This window comes from Furipterus horrens, unplaced genomic scaffold, assembly GCF_987537825.1.
Source record: "Furipterus horrens unplaced genomic scaffold, mFurHor1.1.pri manual_scaffold_5, whole genome shotgun sequence".
Taxonomy (NCBI): Eukaryota; Metazoa; Chordata; class Mammalia; order Chiroptera; family Furipteridae; genus Furipterus; species Furipterus horrens.
Window position 1 is genome coordinate 89205883 of NW_028327175.1, and position 9692 is coordinate 89215574.

At 38.9% G+C, this 9692-nt stretch overlaps 1 pseudogene; it reads left to right on the forward strand.

The window, feature by feature from the left end:
- The first annotated feature begins 6624 nt into the window (after positions 1-6624).
- On the forward strand, positions 6625-8804 carry LOC150008915 (histone-lysine N-methyltransferase NSD3-like; annotated as a pseudogene).
- The last annotated feature ends 888 nt before the right edge of the window (positions 8805-9692 follow it).

The window sequence follows — 9692 nt, forward strand, 5'->3', positions numbered from 1 at the left end:
TACTTATGTTATCACCAAAACTGGACTTCACATTAACTCACCAAAATCTAGGAATTTCCAAAGATCTAAGAATTAAAACAAGAAAAAAATAAGATGACTTCCATGTTCTCTATAGTCAGAAACAGTGGAAATCAGTCCACTCCAGAGTGATTTGGAACTCCTCATTCCTTTCCTACTGCTTCACCCCTGGCTCAGAAAATTGTCTACACTTAAAACCAAGCCAGGCAGCTGTTCTCAGGACAAAGGGCGCTATGTTCTGAAGTAGCACAATAGTGTCTCCTCCTTCCTCTCCCACGATCTGTGATTTCTGACTGAAAAGAAAGAGTTGGTCCACCGAAACACAGAACTCCAGGCAGGGAGAGTCAGAGGGCTGCTGTGGCAGGTGGTGGTGCACATTCAGGAATTCAAATGCAAGAGAAGGGTCAGGACCAAGCAAAGATCTGCCTCAGGCCTGCAGGACTGTAGTGGAAAAGCCTGGGAACTAGAACTTGAGCATGATATTCTCTGTAGGAAAAGGAACAGTCAAAAGCCATGAGAGTGCATAAAGGGTAAGCCCAGACATGTGTCCTTAATACAGAATAAAAGTTTTTAAATTGATGATGATATAACAAAAATAATAAGTGTCAGCCTAAAGGTTCAAATGAAGAGCAGGTGTCTGAGTCAATGCACCATAAGAGTCAGAATATTCAGAGTATTACTTGGTAGCCTTATGTAGCAAAGGCGATTGCCCTCTCTACCCCGGCTCTGCATAGACAACCATGTTTCTCACACTCCCTTAGAGAAGGGTGGTCAGGGCGATTTCCCCCACGGAATGTGAGCAAATGCATGTCACTGGATTGACAAAAAAAAAAACAAAAAACTCACTCCAAACATCCCCCTTTTTTTTCCTATTAATAAGAAATGGTGGTGATTAAGGCAGCTTCAGAAGATTAATATTGATAATGGCAGAGCTCCCTTGCATACCGGTGGAATAGGTAACTTAAACCAACTGTCACAATGAGAATAAGTAAAAAATCTGGACATTTTATTATTATTATTAAACCTGCTCAAAGATACTTGATATCTATCAAAGAACAAAGAATTATGGGAATAAGATTAATAGAAAGACAAGAAGTCCAGAGAAATGAGCTCCCTATTTGGGGACAGTTTCTCCTAAGGACAGCTGCTAATTCTAGAATAGGCAAGTGCAATGCTAAGAAGGGAGTAGAATTTGTGACCAACTTGCAGAGCTATAGGGACCACCAACAATCAGAAAACCCTCAAGGCTAGGCCAGCTGTTGCAGGGACTGACACCAATCTCAAGTTCCTTCCTTCCTTCCTTCCTTCCTTCCTTCCTTCCTTCCTTCCTTCCTTCCTTCCTTCCTTCTTCCTTTCTTCCTTCCGTCCCTCATTTCTTTCTTTAATTTTTGAGGACATGTTGGGAAGCAAAATCTCAATGGATTGAGAAAATGCTCTGGAGAAGGGCAGTTTTGCATCTTATTTTATACATTAGAACCCAAAGAGAAGATGTAAGGAGAGGCCTGAAATCCACTGGTGGTAGATTGAGGAGGCAGGAGGTTGGGGTAAAAAGAAAAATGGAGAAACACATATTTTACATTGGTGGGTATAGTGTAGTTAATACTTAACATTTACAGCATATAGCCATGGTATACAGGAACAAGGTTCGGATATCTTGTGCTCTGGGACCTGTGGTTCTGCCTTCAGGGCATCTAGAAAAGAATATTACTCTGACAGGGTTACTTAAGGTAGATTGACCCTTGCTAAGGAAGCTACAGGCCTGGAATGTGACTACCTGATATGACCTGCCCAGTTAGGAATTAGTGATCAGAGGACCCTGCGTGGTTACTTTGATCACTGAGCTTGTTGGCCTGCCACCGGCCACCCCTCCGCCCAAGTCACTTTAATCCAATTTTAATGATTGAAATGATCTCCAATTGCTAGTGCCACTAGTTGTCTACTAATAACAAATGTAACAGTGACATCATGTTCATCCTTAATTGGCTTTTTTCTTTTCAAGTGAAGTTTTATTGAGGTACAATTTAAATTCAGTTAATTTTCTCTTTTAAGTGTACAGTTCTATGAACTTTGACAAACACATACACCCATGTAACTGCCTCCATGGTAAATACATAAAATACTTAAATCATCCCAGAAAGTTCTCTCATGTCCCTTTGAGAGTAATTCCTTCCCCTGTCCCCTTGTCCACAGCAGGCACTGATTTGTAAATGGAATTTGTAGTATGTTGTCTTTTGAGTCTGGATACTTTCTCTTAGCATAATGTATTTAAAATTCATTATCTCTGCGCTGGCATAAATTCTTCATTTTTTTATTGCTAGTATGTTGGAATCAATTGATTTTTGTATATTGATTTTGTCTGCAATGATCTTGCTAAATTTACCCATTAGTTCTAATAGCTGTTTTATAGATTCTTTGTGATTTTTAATGCAGGCCATCATGTTACTTGTGAATAGAGACTGTTTTATTTCTTCCTTTCCAATCTAGATGCCTTTCCTTTTTTTTTTTTTTTTTTTCTTTTTTACTTGTTTATTGTACTAGCTAGGACCTTCAGCAAACAGAGACGGGAGAGTAGACATAATTGCCTTGTTATCAATCTTAAAATTCACTCTTCCACCAGTTATTAAGTGTGATATTAGCTGCAGTTATATTTTTTTGCTGTTGGTCTTTGTTTTTTTTTTTAATCTAATATATCCATTGTCTAGTTGAGGAAGTTTCCTTCAATTCCTACTTTGCTAAGACACTTAAAAAAAATAACTAATTGCTGTTGAGTTTTTGTCAAATGCTTTTTATGCATCTATTGAGAAGATCATATGATTTTTCTTCTTTAGTTTGTTGATGTGCTAGAATAGATTATTTGTAAATGTTGAACCAAGTTTACATTTCTGGGATAAATCTTACTTGGTCATGATGTATTATCCTTTTTCTATATTGCCAGGTTTGATTTGCCAATATTTTGTTGAGAAATCTATGTTTGAAAACAATTGTTCATATACAAAGTCTGATAGTAAAATAGTAACTGTAACCATAAAGAGATAATTCAACTTGAATGAAAACTGAGAAAAATTACAATGAAAATAGATTCAAAAGGATTCTTTATTATAACATTAGCTGAGGCATAGTTTAAAAAATATCTACATAATGTATTCAATGTAAATAATTTTTTTACCAAAGGATTCAGAATTATGGAGAAAGTAAATATGGTAGATCTGTATCATTTCTTTCCATCAGATCTTTACCCAGTAGGACTTTTGTGCTATCTTGTTAGTGTCCCTCTAATATAGCTAGGACAAGCCTCATTTATGTAGAGGTGAGACAGCCAAAGACCGTTCCAAGGCGACATGGAAAAGAGGCAAGAGCAGAAGTTAAAACCTTTCATCTCTGACAAATCTCCTCTTAACTTCTGCTTGACTTCTACTCAGGGTTGCTCCCCCATGCACATAATCAATAGCTATAAACCAGTTCACAGATAGACTTCAGTCTTTGCAAGGGAGTGTCTCAAGGCAACAATGTAGTGGGGGAAGAGGTGGAAGAGGGTATGGCGGGATAAATGATAATGAAAAAAATGACAATAAAAGTAAATTATTTAAAATGAAAGAAAAATAGAAGCTTAAAAAAAGATTTTCAGATTTGGTGTATCATTTATTTTCTGTTTTATTTCCTTCCAAAATTAGTTTTGGTGGATGTAAACAGCAACCCCTATTAGTTCACATCTCATTAATATCTATGCTTTCTATACATATTGTATGGAAACTTTTTGTATGCTTTCTCTGAAATATAAAGGGAGAGATTGAATGGTTTATTATCATCATGATTCCTCCACCCCATCAATATTTTTCCTACTTGCAAATTAATTACTGAGAATTACTTTTCCATTTTATGAGATTCAGACTGAATATGCTTTATTGTAAGAGCTCTGCTATTTGAATGTTATTTATTTTTATGTCTTGAAAATTAAAAAGAAAAGTCTGATATTAACTGGCAAGGAAGCAAATAGCTGCTGCACTTATAAAATTCCAGAAAACATATTGACTAAAGCACAGCAATATTAATAAGATAAAATAGAAGTTAAGACAAGAAGAAATAATAATAAGAGAATGGCATATGTAATGTCCAACTAACAATTCACTAATTAAATCATCTAGATAATCAATAACCTAACAACCAGAAAATTAGTAGTGGTATTAATAGCAGTTATATCAAGTACAGTATTAGCTATAGTAAGTATAATAGTCTATGTGAATGTAAATGTCCGATACTGATATTAGACAAAATGGAATTAAGGGTTCTGTGACAGTCAGGGAGTTGTACCTGCCAGATTTCCTTCCAAAAGGACTTGCTCTCAGGGCGAGGAGTGAGATAACTGACTGACAGGCTATAGTTATCCATCTTCAGATTCCTCATGCCAAGGCCATTCATCCCTTGAACTGCTCCCAGCCAATGTCTGAACATGGTAGAGGTACCAGAGGAGGGCGATTTATGCGCAGTGTCAGGAGGTCTCTAGTGGATACCCTGTAGAATGTCATAGTAAGCTATTTTGTCCATGACATCATGCTCATAGGTAGGATAAGCACAGGTGGCTATTGGACCAGAGGCCACCTACAGACAGAGAGGCTATCATCCTACCACTATGTATGAATTTCTCAGGTCTCTTTTCAATTTTATTTATATTTTATCCTTAGAGATTCAGTGGCTCTACTACTAATTATCTATATGATAGTCTAAGTGGATTATGTGTTTGTTTACTTGGCAGTGCCTCCTTCCTCATTTTAATTAATTCATTAATCAATTAATTTCCCACGTGGCTGGGATGAGAAGAAGAGAAAAGAAGGGATGAGACAAGAGAGGCAGGCAGGCACCATAGGTCAGGCAAGACCCATGGACCTTATTCTGTATGGGACAGGATAGGAAGTCATTAGAAAGCTTTGAACTGGGAGTGATTTTTAAAATCCACTGTGGCAGCTGTGTGAAGACTGGATTGTGGAGACTGGAAGACCAGGGCAGGGCTGTCCAGATGGGAGATGATGATGGCCAAAACTGGGGTGCTTGCTGAGAGGTGGTGGGAAGTCAGCATCTGGGGATGTTGTTTGGAAGCAGGACCATTAGGACTCCTGACAGCTGGCCCCCACTCCAAGGCTCTTGACTCTCTGGGGCCTACTCCTGGCAGACAGGCATCACTCCTGGGCATCCTTTCTACAGCGAGAGGAGACAGCTGCCAATGACCCTACAAAGCAATACTCCAGGACTCACGCTTCTCCTCGGTGCCTCCTTTCTCATTTTTAATGCCTTGACTCTGTGTTAGTGAAGCTTCTCTGAGAAGCATGTACCAAAATGAAATTAAACATTTAAGACAATTATTAAGGAAAACACTCTGAAGAAATAAAGGAAGGGAAAGAGTAATAAGCAGGGAGTACCTGCAACATATGATGGTGGTCTGTCTCCTATGAAAGGAGAGAGAGAAGGAAGGTTTGGTAAACATTCAGACAGCAGCCAAGTTCTGAAAAAGTCCCAGCCATTCCAAAAGGGAGTCCTTGAGTAAAGGTTAATATTTAGGATGGTCCCATGCTGGGCAGAAATAACTTGTCTGGTGCACTCTGATCATGTTCTATCATTGGCTGGTCGTAGTATGATGTATGTCCTCAGCATGAACATTGCAGTGGATCCAAAACTGTGGTATCTGAAGGCTGTTAGTCAACTATATTTTTCCTGGCAGTTTCTTCTGGAGAAAGATATGAATAGTATATGTCCTCAGTGCCACAGTCCCCTGGAGCATGTCGATCTACTGAATGAATGTTTAAAGAATAGCAACCCCATGATTACTAAGAGAATCCTTTCCTGAGAAGGAAACTCAGAGGGTAGTTAGTGAGACAAACTACAAGTGTACAGGATATTGTTAACAAATCTTTAAGGGATGGGTAATTCTTATTTTAAACAACTTATTTTGGTAACTAAAATAAAAGGAATAAAAATATTACCAGCACTAATAAGCATCATGTTCAGTGTGTCAAATAGATGAAGAAAAGCCAAAGAATAAGAATGCATACCTATTCTCTTAAGAAAACTTCCTGAAAATCTCATGCAATACTTCTGTTTATATCTAAGAGAAACATTTCACATAGTAATGTGACAGCTCTACCAGAATTTATTACATGATCACACCTATATTAAAGTGAATAGGAAATATGTCAAAATCTCATCAGACATCTCTTATAAAAAAAAAGAGAGAAAAATATAAATTGAGAACTATACTGGGAGGTAAGTAGATGTCTCTGCTACACTAATCAAATAGTTTTCTGAAACTAGTATAACCTTAATGCAAAATCAAAACTGGGCAGGACAGTACAAGAAAAGAAAATTAAAGATGCATTGAGTCTATGTGGGCCGCCATGGCAGAGGCAGCTGGCACGAGATAAATCTAGCCTGGGGATTTCATGTGGCCTATCTTGGTTCCTTCTTCTGCCCCTGCAGCCCTGGAGGCTGCCTTCACCGCAGCCCCACTCCAGGCTTCTATGTCTCTTCTGTGATTGTACTGACAAAGCTAGGAGTTAGAATGGAACAAACTAAAGGCCCAATAAGGAAAGGGAAAGGTAAGGATGCTGGAGCAGAACAATGGATTTCTCTTTCTCTTTCATGCAAAGATCATGGGACACACAATTCAGGAACCACCTCAACTCAGTGACTCCACCAACATCCATCAGGAGGATGCCTTTGATAACAACAGTGACATTATGGAAGATGGTGGACATTCACCACACGAAGCTACCTTGCAGCAAGGCTTACAATATCCACCTACAATAGATCTTCTACTCACAAATGGCTATCCACCGTCAATTAGCATGTATGTAACTCAGACCAAACACCAGTCTTATAATCAGTATCCCAATGGATCGGCCAATGCTTATGGTGCAGTTAGAAACTTCAGCCCCCCTGACTATTACCATTCAGAAATTCCAAACACAAGACCACATGAAATTCTAGAAAAACCTCCACAGCTACCACCTTCTCCTTTGGTACCACAAACTTTGATTTCAAATAAATCATTGGCTCACCTGAAACTAAAATAAAAATAACCAAAATTATCCAGAATGGCAGAGAATTGTTTGAGTCTTTTCTCTATGGAGACCTTTTAAATGAAGTACAGGCAAGTGAAGCATGAAAGCAGAAAATAAAAGAGAAAAAAAAAAAAAAGCAACAAGCATGACTTATCTAGATCAGAAGAGCCCAAGTCACACAAAAATCCCCAAATTAGAACCAGAGGAACAAAACAGACCAAATGAGAGGGTTGACCCTATTTCTGAAAAACCAAGAGAAGATCTGATACTAAAAGAGGAAACCCTGGTTCAGCCAATATTATCTTCTATTCCAACAACAGAAGTGTCTGGCCCTAGCTTGTGTGACTCAGTGGATTGAGCACTGGCCTATGAACCAAAGGGTCACTGGTTCAATTCCCAGTCAGGGCACATGCCTGGGTTATGGGCCAGGTCCCCAGTTGGGGGCACGTGAGAAGCAACCACACACTGATGTTTCTCTCCCTCTCTTTCTCTCTTCCACTCTCCCTAAAAATAAATAAATAAAAAATCTTAAAAAAAAAAAAAAAGAAGAAGAAGAAAAAGAAGAAGTGTCTGCTGGTGTTAAGTTCCAGGTTGGCAATCTTGTTTGGTCTAAGGTATGAACCTATCCTTAGTGGCCTTGTATGGGATCAAGTGATACCCAGCTTGAGGTCCATACCCAAATCAACACAAGAGGTGCCCAGGAATATCATGTCTAATTTTTTAGCAACCAACCAGAGAGGACATGGGTTCATGGAAAATGGATATGAGAATATAAAGGTCATAAACAATTTGAAGAATTTCTGGCTGAAGCAACAAAACAAGCCAGCAACTACTCTGAGAAACAAAAGATTCAGAAACCCTGACCACAGAGAGAATGTGCTCAATGGGATATTGGCATTGCCCATGCAGAAAATGCAATGAAAATTGCCCAAGAGGAAAGTATGGAACAGTATACTTTTATCTATATTGATAAACAGCTTGAAGAGGCTTTGTTGCAAGCAAGAAATAAATGTTGCCTCCAAAGCTGAAGTTAAAAAAAAAAATCTGGAGACCAAGATCAATGCTGAATACTCAGCCAGAACAGACCAACGAGAGTGAGGTGGCCTCCTCACTTTTAAGTACTGAGATTCGGACACATAGCCAGAGGTGGCACACAAGTGTGGGAAAGGAAGAACCACCTTCTATTTAAAACAGTCTGGAAAACAGCAGCAGCAGGGAAATCTTTTACCAGCTTCTATTACAATCCACTGAGGGAGCTTGGACTTGCAGAAGTGTATGTAACGTGTCCCCAGTTGTGAAAAGCGAACGAGTGTTTCCTCTTCAGAATGCTACAGTAGATAGGAAATTTATGGGTCAGTTTGTTTATTCGGTAAAGAGAATTGGTAACAAATTGGAAATAAGTATCAGGGGATGAGACAGACTTACAAATTCTACACCAAGCCAGAGAAATGAAAAGGCAACTGAGAATGTATATCATCTCCTGAAGCAACATCTGGTGCTGCAGGCACAGTAGAAAAGAAGCAACAGAGAAGATCAATTATTAGAACTCATTCTGAATCAGAGAAATCCACTGAGGTTGTGCCAAAGGAGAAGATCAAAAAGGAACAGGTTGAAGCAGTTCCTCAGGCTAGAGTGAAGACTGGATTACATTACGGGTCAGCGGACCCCGGAGCGCGGGGCTTTGTCAGATTCAGTGATAGCTCCATCTCCGCAGCGATTGAAGAAACTGTGGACTGAGATTCCTGCACAATTTCATCCTAGAAACTCTCCACTCACAGTCTGCATGCAAGATTTCTTTGTTGGCAGCTTGATAAAGTTTCTTTGTTTTCAATTTTGATTTTGTTAATCATCATTATTGGCATTTTCCTGTCTGTTTTCTTCTTCAAGACTGAACAATTGCTTTAACATTCAAATGATTGTTTTGTTTTATTTGTTTGTTTGTTTGTTTTGGTCTGAGCTGATAGGCACAGCTTAAATCATGGGTCCAGCCTAAAACCACAGTTTAATTTACACCGATCAATTTCTATATGGATTATTTTTGTTTTTTAAATAAAGCACCATCACTAATGTACTTTGGCAGGGTTTTGCCAAACAGCCCAAACTGTATACATTACAATCATTAAAGCTCTTTTTTTTTCATTTTATTTTTTTTTATTTATTTTATTTTGGTAGTGCCGTTATCATGGTGAACGGTATGGCAGCTCTCTTTGGCAGTCTGTTGTTTTTCTAGCATTTTCAGAAACTCATTGGAAACGGCGGTACCTGTGTTTCCCTTCGAAAGCCTCTCAGTACAGCACTCCTGTTCCGTTAAAACTCCTTGTTACTCCAGTGATCTTTTAGGCCAGGGAAATACTTTGTGGTGGTATTCTGGGTTCATACACCAGCAATGAAGGAGACAGATTTGTGTACTTGTGTTTTTTAATCAGTGTTAAATTAACATGGGTAGGCACCCTCATTTATAGATGTAAGGAGACATTCAGTGCAAGACTTGCAGACTGTGATGTGATAACGAGGTTCCAGTGATCTGAGTGAGCAATCAAAAGAGACCGACATCCTCCACCACCAAACATCCCTACTGCTGCTCTCACTTAGCCTGTTGCAGATCTTCATGGCCCCAGGAGTCGT